General features: G+C 31.1%; 2 long non-coding RNA genes across 3 annotated transcripts; both read right to left on the bottom strand.

Moving 5' to 3' along the window:
* Positions 1-3,472: 3,472 nt before the first annotated feature.
* Positions 3,473-13,530, bottom strand: LOC119691062. Of its 2 annotated transcripts, XR_007268022.1 has the most exons (3): positions 13,414-13,530; positions 12,917-13,056; positions 3,473-4,553 (listed from the first exon to the last, which is right to left on the bottom strand). It is a non-coding gene; the product is annotated as an uncharacterized LOC119691062 (long non-coding RNA). The 2 variants fall into 2 exon arrangements; XR_007268021.1 differs by having other exon boundaries at positions 12,917-13,527.
* On the bottom strand, positions 4,915-12,858 carry LOC105380059. Its single transcript, XR_007268020.1, has 4 exons — positions 12,498-12,858; positions 11,417-11,847; positions 5,984-7,011; positions 4,915-5,420 (listed from the first exon to the last, which is right to left on the bottom strand). It is a non-coding gene; the product is annotated as an uncharacterized LOC105380059 (long non-coding RNA).
* Positions 13,531-14,521: the final 991 nt, after the last annotated feature.

The raw sequence follows: 14,521 nt of genomic DNA, 5'->3' as shown, positions 1-14,521 counted from the left end.
TCGCAGCCATAGGACAGGGCGTCCACGTGAAAAACGTCTAGAAAAATATGAGTGCTACTTTATACATAACATATTGATACAAAAAGGTGTATTTCATTAAACCATCTCACTTTTAGAACACGTATTCTATTCTGATGCCATTTGTTCCCTTCTCCCATTTGTTTTGTCGCTAAGTGAGTTACTCTGTGCGTCTGATTAGCAACTCTCCATAAATGGGGAATCAAGGAAGTGGTATAATCCTTTAAAGAGTTATTCCATACAACGTTGTAATGTTCCATCAATGCCGAAACATTAACGATTTCGCAAATAATGAATTTAAACTACGACTGGATGTTCCGTGGGATTTGTTGCGCTTTGGAAAGGTTTTCCCGTGGGATTTTGAAAAGTAGTCTATGAAATCATTCAGGGTGTCGGCTAACTTCGTGCCAAGCTTCTTTGTATCGATTTCGATTCACAGAATAATCAAGATAATTATTCTGAGTGTAGACGAGCCTGAATATGAATATCGGCGAGTTGAGGGTAGAGGATGATATCCACGTAAGCGAGCAGCGCGTGGGCACTTTTCACTTTTGTGTGAGCAGCCGTGGTGAGCAGGCGGTCAGAATGAGGGGGTGATCGGTGCCGTGAGGACCATGCGCGTGGAGCCGAGGCGGAACACCGTGTGCGAAGCTAAGTGACCTTTCTATTTACTTTTTGTCCCTCGTATATGATTGATAAGTTATACACTTTATTTCTTGATGGACGCTAACCCACGGCTGCAATTTCCATCACACTGGTATAGGGATTAGATAGGTACACTAAAGGTCTTCTACCTCGCTCATTCAGTATTTAGCTAACTAGAGAAAAACCTACACACTACACATTCCCTTATTTTAGCTTTGGTTCAACTTATTTTAGTTTAGAATAGGGACTTCTGGATAGATACAAATAGGCAGAAGCGGGCTGGTGATGATGATGATGATGATTATCAAATAACTAAAACCTGACAATAGATCTCACTTCAAAAATAATAAATTCTTATCAAATAAAAAATATACACCTACCTTCAAATTTGTTCTATGGTTCTTTGTTCAAATTATTGATTTTTCATTAGGTAAATAAATACTTCTATAGAATCTATGATATAGTAATTATTCAAAGAATAAAGTAGATACATACTTAAATAAACTTTTCAAAGATGATTTATTGTAGTATCTATATGGCAGAGAAGATTATTTGACTTTGAGTTTAAAAACAAGTAACAGCGCAGGGAAAGAATTGATTGACGGATAAATTTATTCTAAAAGTGTCAATATACCACAAATAAGGGTTCAAGATACTTATTTCAAATCATTTCTGGTCCTATATTGCTCAATAAATACAAATAGCTTGAAGGTAGATCAGATTCCTGTCCAATTTCCATATTTTCAGAAAGTTATGTAAATTCTAACCAACAGAAGTATTTGTTTCCTTGTTAAAGCAATAAATTCTAATGTAAAAAAAAGGATAGCAAAGATATAGTAAGAATAAAGTTAGCTAGGATATATTTATTACAACTATTTATAATATATTTGAATAAGATCATATAATATTCACTATTTCATAATAATTATCCTATATTCCAATAAGATCAAAGAATATTCACTATTTCATGTTATATATTTAATCTTTTAAAATAATGAATCACTTCCCACTTGGCTACAAAATTAGAGTCATATTATTATATTTTCAAATACTTATCTATTATGAAATTCATGATTTAATAAAGTTACTAGCTATACTGTAAATTATTGAACTACTCTCGTTTCAGTTAATTTATGATTATAAATAAAATTGTCCCCTTTAGCTTTGATAACATGTATTCATGTTGATTTATTTACATGAATAAAAAAGACAAACCATGTAAATATATAAGTTAGGAGCAAGGGAAGTGATTAATAAGTTGGCGGAGGAATGTCCAAGTCAATGGTTGTGTTCCACGAGGGCTCCGATTGAATATTTGCTATTATTTATCTATTTTAGAGTCTTATATATTGATTCAATCGGGTGTAGTGATCAAGGCCTACAAAGCGTATGGAGGGGCTTCCCTTATTAACCAACACCAAAAAACATTATTATCTATATTATTATCTTTATGTACTTACCTGTAAATATGTATTTATCGTACAAATAAAAGTTATACATTAAAGTTGTAGTATATAGGTCAATAATTATAGGCAGGTAGGAAGTATGTAATCAGTTCTAGGTCAAAGTTTTATTTAATTCACTATCTTTCGTTTATTGGGTTACATCACAATGTAGGGGTTTCCTGGATGTTTCATGGCCAAGTTAAAGCAGTATTTGTTTCACTTTTATTTCACTCAAGTAAGTTTTGTTGTAGTTTCAAATATCTTCTTAGTAAATCCAATAGGTAGGAGTTAAGTAGGCAGGCGGTAGGGCGAAACGTTACAATTTGGTACCGAAAGACCAGGATATTAGGGAATTTGCTTCATCTCTTCATGTTAGATGTCAGGCAGCTAGTTTTCTGTTCTTTTATCTGAAATTTTACAAGTCAATTTGATTAAGATAGTACTTATTTACAAATAAACCACAATATTGAACACTCTTTTGCATAGTATATAGGTAACTTACGTTTGTCTCGAAAAAACATTAAGGTTTGTTCTTTGCCTTTGCGATTATAGTAAGTAAATATTTACTCAATATGGCGGTTTTCACATAAACTACATAAAGGCATTTCTTTTAAAGTTTTGGCTAGAAGAAAGTTTCAAAAGTTTGTTTTTACTTTAGTTGGAAAAACTTTATGCAGCATTGCACCACAAACAATAAAAAGTCAAAAGGTTATTTTTTTTTACAGAGTAACTTTTATTGCGTCACAGACTAGTATAATATTTGGCAGTGTAATGCACACTCATGACTGCACAAAATCACTGCAAGATGTTAACGTTATAATAAGTCTCTTGTGTTTTGTTCGTAATGTTTTGTTACATACTAGTGGTAGGAAAGTGATTATATCCTTGATATAATCACAATTTGTTGCCGTGGAGTGAAAGAAATTTAATAGGAAGCGCAAGAGGCTAGGTTTTGTAATTACGGAAGCATTTGTGAAGATAGATAGGTAGATACTAGGTAGTTGATAAAGTTAGGATGAGGAAATGAATAATGGAAATAATCCATTTATTAAAGTTTACTTAATAAGTAGGGGTTGTAGTAATGTTATGTAGCTCGTTAAAGAATTACAATAGATTAGGGGTTGTATAACACAATGCTTGTAGTGGAGTTAGAGAATATAATAATAATCATCATCATCAGGAGTTGTATACTTAATATAATGGATTCTTATTCAGGACATTATCTATAAATTTTAATAGGTAGGTAGGTTACTTACCTTTAAAGAGAATGACATAAAACATAGTTGTATGAAGACTGATTTATCTATAGGTACCTACGTCATATTAGTGTTGCTCTGAATCACTATGAACGGTCTCTCTGATTATGTAGCTGATTAGGGAATTTTAAGTGAATAGGGGTTGTAGGTAAAATAATGATATGGTTTTATTTTAGGTAAAAGCAGTAAAACATTTATTAAAATCAAAAATTATATTAAAAAAAAAAAAACAAATGTAACGAAAACGCGGCGCATTTTAGTCCTTATGAACAACCTGAAATGATTAGAATAGATAAAGAAATTCTGGCCCAGGTAGATGAGGGGTGGGGATTTTGGTCTGGAGGTGCGGTCGGCTGCATCGGTGGATCGAGGAGTTTGCGTGGCGGAGCTTGTATAGTTGGTTCCGGGCTGGACTGGCCTGGTTGCGGGGGAATCGGTACTTATAGCAACTAGTCTATAATTATTAATTATCCTTTTGGCTGGGTTGGTTCGGTTTGGTATTGATTGTATGAGTTTTGTTGTGCGGGTTTTTTGGTTTGTTGATGTGGTTGATTGTGCTTCTGGATCGGATCTTTGCTTGTCATCGACTATGTGCTTAAAAACTAGGCTCTAAAATTACTATACTCGAATGTTTGAAAGAGTAGATAATATATTATACAACATTGATCATAGGAGTTGGGATAGAACTGTAACACTATCTATGCTATCATCCTAATTTAGAGTAACCGGAAAAGCCCAAATGTCTAATTATCAAATTCCAGAGAGCCAATCAGTAGCAGATGTTATCGGACATTTCCTTAAACAAATACAAGTATGAGTTACAGTCAATAAAGAAAAGAAAATTTAACAATAATCTCATTTGAAAGAAAAAATAATAAAAAAATATTTTGTGATGAAAGGGTAGCGGTCAGACATAACAATAAATTTAGAAAACAATTAATGTAGATCAAGTAAACTGTTGTTGATAAAGTGTTAGACCATATAAAGTAGGCTAGGACCTCATTTAGTGTCAATATATTCTTTGTAAGTTAAGAATTATGCGGGTAGTTTAGTTGTTCCTATTTTGAGCGCGGTTGCAATACACTTCTTCACCTGAGTCAGGATGTTTACTTCATAGTATATAGTCTCAGAGTTTGGTTGTCAAATATAGAACATCATCATCATCAGCATTCACAAAGTATGTCATATCCTGATTCCTGAAAAGAAGAATAGAATTTAATTAGAAAAGCTAAGTATTGTGATGATTTACATAATTATAAAAATTCAGGAAATGACTATTTAGTTCAATATAACTTAAGTAGACTAATAGGATAATACATTTAGGGAATGGCTTTATGAATGGTAATCAATATTGGATCTACAGGGGTATGATTTTCATAGCAATCTAACAAAATCTAAGTACAGGGTAGTGTTAGCTTGGTACTATAGAAGATGCTGAAAATAAGACACTCAGGAAGTTTGAAGTAAAATACTTTTATAAGGAACACAAACTATTCAAAAAAGAATCTAATAACAAACAGAAGTCTTTTAAAAGTTATTCTTGTTTTTTCTGCCATCTTGAATTGAATGAATCCGCATGAATCCAGTGACCGGCCAGTCAATGCGAATCACAGACAATATAGAAACTAAATGAACTAAAGAACAACTCCTAGCTACATCTAGTAATCCGGCCGGACCTATGATGAAATAAGTAGCTTGATATTAGTAAAGAATAGCATTGGTAAATTTAAACGCTAACAGTCGGCCGTCCTGTTATTGGGAATGTCCCCATTCCCTGTCGGCCATTCGAACGCTAACTAACAAGTTCTAAATTTATGTTAACAAACTGAATGAATTAGCAAAATTAATAAAGTTATTATATCTATGCGGTGATATTAAATGCACTTAGCAATCATAATTAAAACAAAACTCAAAGAGACTATAAGTAATTAGTAAACCATATTCCGGCTGTTCTTATTGATGTACTTAATGCTGGTCTGACGCTGGTCTGCTACGCTGCAACGTTGCTAGGTGAATTTTTGGTCGGCTACACTGTATGTTCATTGTTCCTCAGAATCTGAAATAGGTACACAAATTATATATTAATTAGTTGTTTTTTTTTTTTTTTTGTTTATTGTTCTACTGCTGGACAGTGGCCTCCTTATTAGTGTTCTACTGCTGGACAATGGCCTCCTTATTGTTGTTCTACTGCTGGACAATGGCCTTCTTATTAGTGTTCTACTGCTGGACAATGGCCTCCTTATTGTTGTTCTACTGCTGGACAATCGCCTCCTTATTAGTCTTCTACTGCTGGACAATGGCCTCGTAGCAGAATAAATCAAATTAATTCGTACGAGTAGGTAAATTAAATAGTGATTATTTGAATATTGATATGATTTTGTTTCTGATATAATTTTTAAAATTTAAACATAATCTTTATTTATTTTGAGTAACATTAAAGTGAAAGAAAGTATTATTATACTTAATAAGAGTATTATAAGAAATATAGGCTTAGTTTACATATAAAATGTCACTAGTATTGTGGGTACCGCTTGTGCTTCGGCATACCAGTCACAACCCAGTGTGAGTACCGCTTGCACATCGGCATACCAGCCACATATACTCGGACAACATACTTACTCTTTATCAGATAAATAGTATAGTGGGTACCGCTTGTGCTTCGGCATACCATTCACAACCCAGTGTGAGCACCGCTTGCACTTCGGCATACCAGCCACTATATACTAATTATCATTAGGTGAGCACCGCTTGTGCTTCGGCATACCATTCACAACCCTGTGTGAGCACCGCTTGCACTTCGGCATACCATTCACCTTTTATTATAACAATATTAAAGTGTGTGTATTATCATTCAGTGAGTACCGCTTGTGCTTCGGCATACCAATCACAACCTTGTGTGAGCACCGCTTGCACTTCAGCATACCATTCAACTTCATTTATCGGAACAATACTGTTCGGTCATCCATTCTCATAATATATTTATAATGCAGGTATCTTAGTATCAAAATATATTCCAATTCTTCTATTTTATATATAATATTCTTGTATTTTTATATTTAAATCATCATTTATTATAATAACAACAGTGTGTTAAACATTTTGATTTATTAGGACAATACTGTTCAGACAGCCATTCTCATAATATATGTATATAAAATGTAAGTTTCTTTCCATGTTCTCATAATGTATTCAAATTATTATATTTTAATTCTAATATTCTTGTGTCTTCATATTAAATCAACATTTTCTTTGTAATTTTATTAAAGTGTGTTAACCATCTTGATTTAATAGAGCTTTAGACAGCCATTCTCTTAATATTCCAATATTTCCAATACATTCTTGTATTATGTGTATAAAATGTAAGTATTTTCTTTCCATATTCTCATAATGTAGGTATTCCAATCCTTTCATTTTATGTCTTATATTCTTGTGTCTCCATATTAAATCGGCCTTTTCTTTGTAATTATATTAAAGTGTTTTAACGATCTTGATTTAATAGATCAATGCTGACCCTCAGCCATTCTCATTATGTAGATTTTTATATGCATATTCTCATTTTATGATTATTCCAATTATATCTTCATATTTAAATCATCGTTTTCTTTATCATCATCATATTCATCATACAATATGTAAATATTCCTATCCTAAAACAAGAACAGGAATTAGAATAGAAAAGTGAGAAATAAATTGCATATTAGTCGCAAGTAATAAGTTACATCCACAGCTTAATAATGAACCTAGTTAAGTAAGGTATAATATTATATTATGTACTTTTATCATAAATAGTTCTTATTACCTTTATCTATTTACAGGAAAATTAACGAATAATTTATTATAAGAATTTTGAAATAATGATAGCCAATTAAAAGTTTTTAATTGCTTGAGACACGGATAAAAGTTAAGTGTTACAGTTGCCACGAATTAATTATGAATTATTCATATATAAATTAGTTGATGTAATGGCATTCCTATTATATTGTAACATGATTATATTATAATTAGTTAAAGTTTCGTGGAATTTTATATTAATTATTTTAAATTGACTGTATCTTAAGTATTAAGTTTTCTATCAAATGAATATAATATAATTAGAGTTAGTATGCATATGAGTTGCAAAATCAAGAGTATAAATATTTGAGAGTATCATTACATAACATGACAATATTTGTGCATATTACATGGTGCATGGTAATAATTAGCATGCCATGATAAGAATTTACAATCAAGCATTCAGCAAGTGGGTAAACACATATAAGTAGGTAAAAACACCTCCTGTGGGTTGACTGGTAGAAAATGCTTGTAGCATTAAGTCCACCCTTTGTACACTTATTTTTATATTTGTGCAATAAAGGATTAAATAAAATAAAAATATGTAGAGGTAAATACAAGTAGGTGCTTATCTTTAATATTACCTTTAATTAACAGCCTTTTCAGTGTCGGCATAATTAAAACTAGAAAATACTTAGATACCAATGGTACCTCAAGATACAGACCAAGCTTAGTTTGGTGACCGCTATCGCTACTGTATACTTAATTTTTTTTAATATGTGCAAAATATTGATTAAATATCCTATCTCATTATAAATTTCATCGATGTCAGCATATTCAAAGAAAGTACAGTGCATTAATTTGACCTACTATTTTTATTTGTAGATAAGTACAATAAAGACTCTTAAAAACATTTCTTTATAAGTACTTCGTTTTTTTTTTTGTTTCCGTCATTGCCTTCAGATTGATCTAGAGTATTTCATTCACCTTGTTATGAATAGTGGAGGACTGTTAGGTTAATTGTATTTGAAAGTAGGTTTCATCAAATCATTTCTATGTCGTTCAATCAAATCGTTTTTATGTAAAGGGTGTTTATTTTTTAATTTTGTTTTATCGAATTTTTATCTTTATATATGATAGGCCCAATGGAATGAAATTTGTATGTAGGTACTATGTCAACCTCGCCATATTATGAGGACGTGGGCTTATTACGAGTTTTGAATATAGAATATTTGATTATATATAGGATAATGTCACTTTGTTTGACTTCTCCTTTTGTAAATAAAGCCAGCAAAGTAAGATCATGTATAATTAATTCTGAACCTCTACGTCAGCAAGCCAGCGGCGTCACAAATAAAATATATATTTGAAATGTAGGAAATAAAATAGATTTGAAATATTTTGTTTTAATTACTGCTCTATGCCCAAATAGTATGAGATGGGTTCTTGGCAGTTCCTACAGGGATATTTAAAGTAACTGATGTGATGACTGACTGTGCAAAAGCTTTACAGTCTATTTATAAAGTCCAGAACTGAAATTGATCCGAACTAATTGTAAAATACCGTATTAAATTGATCTATTACCTTCATCTAAGCACCAATCCGTTAAACGATATAGTCAATTGCTATTTTATTTCCTAATATAATTAACTGTAACTGTAAGTATTCAACAGGCAATGACATAAAGTCTCCACAAATTCGCACTCTTTACTTCCATGACTATAGTTAGACTGTATATGTGGTCAGTAGTCGTGTTCCTTATTTAAATAAATTAATAAATAAATAAACAAATAGTACCTATGGTATAGTTTTTAATTATATCTGTGTTGTTGACGTTATGTGATTCACACCAAGGTGATTATCAACTCGAGAGACTTATATAGCTTCCACTATGTTTTTGTTTTTTTTTTATGACGCTTCCTTATGTCTGGTAAGTAAAGTTGGTTTTCCTTTTAGTCGTCAAAAATGTATGGGATTTCAACTGTCCAAAAACCAATAATATAATGGACAGAGCATAATTGATATTTTCACACTGTAGTTTGAGTTTTAAAGTTCACAAAATGTAAGCATTTTTAGATTGAAATCAATGTGAGGCTGAGCATTGTTATGTATGGAAACTGGTCAATAGTTAGTTTTATTTATATTTAGTATTAACAAGTCATGGAAAACCAATAAAGAAGAGAGAGAATATTCCAGGTTCCGCAATTTGTTTGTTGTTAGACATTTGTAAGATAGTATCATGATAATGCATGGGATATAATCCCGTTTAAGTTTATCTAATAAAGATGAAGGCTTTTGCTAAGTCTAGGAATACAAATATTGTTTTCTAAAATTGCTTATAATCATAATATAAATTATTATCATTGCAACTATGTTGGTGTTACATTAGTTTTAATTCTAAGTAAATACATATAATTTCCATTATCATAGTCTCCTATACGATATAACGACTTTTCCTTAAAACTCAACAAAGCAGTAGGTACTTAAAAATACAAAATATAACACTTCATAAACATTAAAGTTGTAATATACCTATGGTAATTTATATTTATTTAGCAGATCATGAATAAAGTATTCAAAACTTAGGGACCTAGTGGTATTTACTAACAGAATAATAACATGTATTTATACTTAATGTTTTTAAACTACGGAAATAATGTTATCAGATTTAAAAGTTGTCTGAGACGTCCAGCCTTCTTAAAGGTGTTGGAAAAGACCCATATTGAAACTAATACGGATAATAATATGTCATAAAATGGGTGATTGCATGTACATTCACTCTCACTCAGCACAAAAGGTAAACAATCTTTGTGTGTCCTTTTTAATAAAAATACAATTAAACAAATTAACTACAGCCAAAATACTTACTTTTCCATCTTTATACATATATGAAGTTGCGGTTTTTGTAAAACAAATGTTTGTTTGTCAAAGTCTCCCAGACTCTTAACAGATTAATAAGGTAGTTCACAATATATTAATAACGTAAGTTTTCCGTCGTAAAAACAGCATTGATGAAGAAATAACATATTGTGTATGAGACCAAAATTTGTTTTAATGAAATTCCCAATTAGGTACTGTGGAGGTCCACAGTTTAAGTTATGATTTGTTTCAAAAGGAATTATATGAGTTACTAGTAGGAAAATGCTCATTATTATACATAAATATTTGATCCTGATGATACACTATGACATTATAAAATTAATAATGTTATTCAACATTGATATTTATTAATTGAGGCATTATTGTACTTGTATTAACACAATTCGTTAAGTCATTATTTATTGTACCTAATGTTTAAATTATGGAAATAGCATGTGTGCATGATTTGTACTCTCAGATCTCAATATTCTGCTGAACACCTGTTATTCATACATTACCTATGTTCACAAATAAAGAATTGAATAAATGGTTTAATTACGAAATCAATCATTCTATGCATTTCATGTGTATTTATGTTTCATTTCATAAATTTGTTTTGAAATTAATTCAAATAAAAAGACACTCCAAGGCCGCTCAAGATCCGCGCCAAGCAAGAAAAAATACATTATACGTCTTGGATTTTGCAGATATTACTAATAGTATTAATTAATACTTCTGATTTGACCTGCCTGTTGCGATGTGAATATCTATGAATTACACAGAATAGACTGTGCTATTTGATCCTTTTGGACATTGTTTATATCCTGACTTGTTTAAAATACAGGTAGGTACTTACTATCCACAATAATATTCGGAAGCAAGAAAGTTAGTAATGTAATGCTAAACCTTTACAATAATAAATGAATGTAACGTTAAAATGCAATACAGCTGTTACAGGTCATGATTAAATAGGTACTAAATGGTAATTTAATGTTCTCGACTAATCTCTGTATTTGACTTTCATATAGATAACTTATATTATTAGGACATCTTTATCTTTCCTGTTAAAAGTTTTTCCTAAAGAAAGAAGTTCAACAAAATTTTACAGTTTGTGAGCCAGGTTGAACCGCCTGGGTGGTATGATAACTAATAGGTATATTGGAGTATTGTTTATCTATTGTCTCAATGGTGAGGCATTCAATGTATAGTTTTAATTCATATGTTGTATTTTTTTTTATAATTGATTCGAAAATAAGAAAACAAAATGACAGAAAATAATGTAAGCATGCGGGTATAATGAAATGATATATCTGAAAAGATTTTAAATAGATGATGCATGCACCTTCACTAAAGCATACACACACACAAAACATTTTCCTCAACAGATAGCATACAGAAGAAAAATCAAACACTCTTACGTACGTGTACAACTCCAGCTGATGGAATAGAGAGAAAACTTCGCCACAGATTATGGATTTTGCATTTGTATCACTTTCTGAGTCTTTTCTTAGCCATGAAAACTCATTTTCCCAAAGTTGTGTGTACTTCTGTGTCCTTTTTTTTCTTCGTCAAAACTTTTCGATTTTTAGATGGGGTACTTGCGTTATTATTATCAGTACAGGATGCTTGATCGGCGTTATCAATGTTCATCAATCACGTTATAACGAATGGATAAAAGTATTCCAAACAAACAAAACCAAAGTCACAAACAAAACAAACCTCAGAAACTTCTCAAAATAACTTGTCACATGTGACATTTGACGTTTGACATTAGTGGCTGCGTTCAAGATCGTCCAAAGTAAATAGTCGACTTTTTTGGTTTTGATTATGTGTTTTTGCGTAATATTATATGACTAGTAAAAATGTGTAAAAAAAAGGCTATTTTAGCGTACTCTATTAGTGTTATAGATTATAGATCACGCTTAAATGATATAGAGTACAATACTCTAAAGTAGGGTTGGCATTCCATGGTGGATATTACATCGCGGTATTAAGATTTTTTCTGTAGGATATTACATCGTCAGTTCATGCTAAAAATTCAGTTATTACTTGATCAATTAAATCAAAGAGAAATAAACTTTATGATTATTAATTATTGACTTGCTACAGTTGCTACTGCTAATTCACAATAATGGGAGGAATTGCGAATTCTCCATTTTGCATTTAGGCCTAATACGCACGCGATATTTCAAATAAAGTAAAGTAAAGTACTTTGCATTCACTGTTGCTGTTTGCAAGACAACAGTTTTAATACAAATCTACCTTATAAAGCTGTGTTTTGCACTTTTCGATAATGAAATTAATCACAATGATAAAATTTTCGCCAAATATAGCGTGATGATCGCGTTTTTACCTTTTATAACCTTATTTGGACTTTACGTGATATTAATTTCTTAAGATAGTGGTTAATAATACGTAAATTTCTTTTCAGTAATCATAGAAACTGCATATTGTTATATCCATAACAATTTTCATAACTAAGCACAGAAATAAATTCACTTACCGGTGGGCGTAGACTTACTCATCTCAATTCTGAAATGTTAGCTTGGTACTATAGAAGATGCTGAAAATAAGACACTCAGGAAGTTTGAAGTAAAATACTTTTATAAGGAACACAAACTATTCAAAAAAGAATCTAATAACAAACAGAAGTCTTTTAAAAGTTATTCTTGTTTTTTCTGCCATCTTGAATTGAATGAATCCGCATGAATCCAGTGACCGGCCAGTCAATGCGAATCACAGACAATATAGAAACTAAATGAACTAAAGAACAACTCCTAGCTACATCTAGTAATCCGGCCGGACCTATGATGAAATAAGTAGCTTGATATTAGTAAAGAATAGCATTGGTAAATTTAAACGCTAACAGTAGTATAATTAAAATTGGATTACAACATATGTAGAAAAGAAATAGGTACTTACTTATTGTAGAATAGTAACTTTGGTATATAAGTAGTGAGGGATTGTGAATGTTTTGTCACAGTGGATGGTTTGATCAGTGGTTTATCATGGGTTTTAGTTCAACAAAGAGTGTAGTTGGGTTTGCATTGTTATGTTTGGTCCTGAAATAAAACAAATAATGATATAGGTATAATTCAAATAAAATTATGTAAATATAGGAGTTGGAGACCAAATGATTAGGATAGGTACTTATTTAAAAGGTGAGGGGTTGACAGTAAGTTAAAATATGTTGGTTAGTCTTGTCAGTATCAATTAAAAACTGTATGGGAGATATTTAATTGAGTTAGATTTTTATAACAATAGGTCTATTATAAACACAAGATCCGTAAAACAGAGCTATTGTATGTATAAATAACTAACAATTCAGAGGTTGTTTATTTTGAATCACGATAATTTGGGCATGAGGACTTAGTTTAGTAGCATGCATACAGGGTATTTGAAAGAATAATGACACTTACCTGTAAGATTCACTCATTATTTTAGAGTTTCGTAAGTTTAATAGGGTAAACTTTAGATTTCTTCGTGCGATCGATGTTGTTGAACACAACGACGCATGCTTTTGTTTTGTTTATGTTTAGTGCCGGAAAAAAAAAAAAAATGTTAAGGTTATGTCAGGTTGACAACTTGACATTGACATTGACAGTTTAGTTTTAATAAATTTGACAGTTAGACAGGTAAGGCACATTTACACAAACAGCCTAGAATAAGGATAATGGAGACCGTGTTTTTCAAATAGGGGTTGTGAAGGAGAGTTGTAATATCTCAGAAATATTTTTAGTTACCTAGTAACATTATTTTCGACTTAGGTAGTTACTGAGGGTAGAAAATGGTTGAAGTAGAAGTAGTAGTTAGACATATTTGATAAACTAAATAGTGTATTAGTGTAATAGGTTGTAGAAAAAAAACTAGATGGCGGTATTTTGATGTTTTGGTATCGATGGAATATTGGGGTGGATTATTTTGTCTGTTACATGCGAAAGTAGGAACTTTCAATTTTGATAAAATTGATCTGATATAATTTTCTTTTATAGAGATAACAAAAAGTAGGGTATTTACAAAGCCATTTCCCGGGGATTATGTCGTGATTATAATGTTTCGAAAAATTGAAAGAGCAAAGAATGTGGAAGGAAGAAAAGTACTTACTTTAAAGGTCATTTTAAAGTCTGAATGGTAATAATGTTAAAGGTACCTGGCCAGGTCTTACATAGTTGATTAAAGGATGATGAAGAATGAAGTTTTACTTATTTAATATTGAGTGCGATTTATAATCATGACAAATACAACTGGGAAATGAAGGGTTTATTGATACTTCGTTCAGACACACACACACACATTTATAAGGGAAACTTTGGTATATTATTTCTGTAAAACTTGATTGAGTAGTTACCTATTATATAGGTACTTATTTAGCTAAAAAATAAATTTATTCCAAAAGTTACCTTTATTTCACAAATATTTTCCAAATGATCAACTAATGTAGATACAAGAATTATTGCTACTTATGTAATAAGTATTTTAATAAAAATTTAAAAATAATAATACTGAGTAAAATCTTAAAAGAAAAAA

This window comes from Plutella xylostella, chromosome 29 (assembly GCF_932276165.1).
Source record: "Plutella xylostella chromosome 29, ilPluXylo3.1, whole genome shotgun sequence".
NCBI lineage: Eukaryota > Metazoa > Arthropoda > Insecta > Lepidoptera > Plutellidae > Plutella > Plutella xylostella.
The sequence above is the reverse complement of the archived record's forward strand: the minus strand, read 5'-3'. Positions and strand labels throughout refer to the sequence as shown.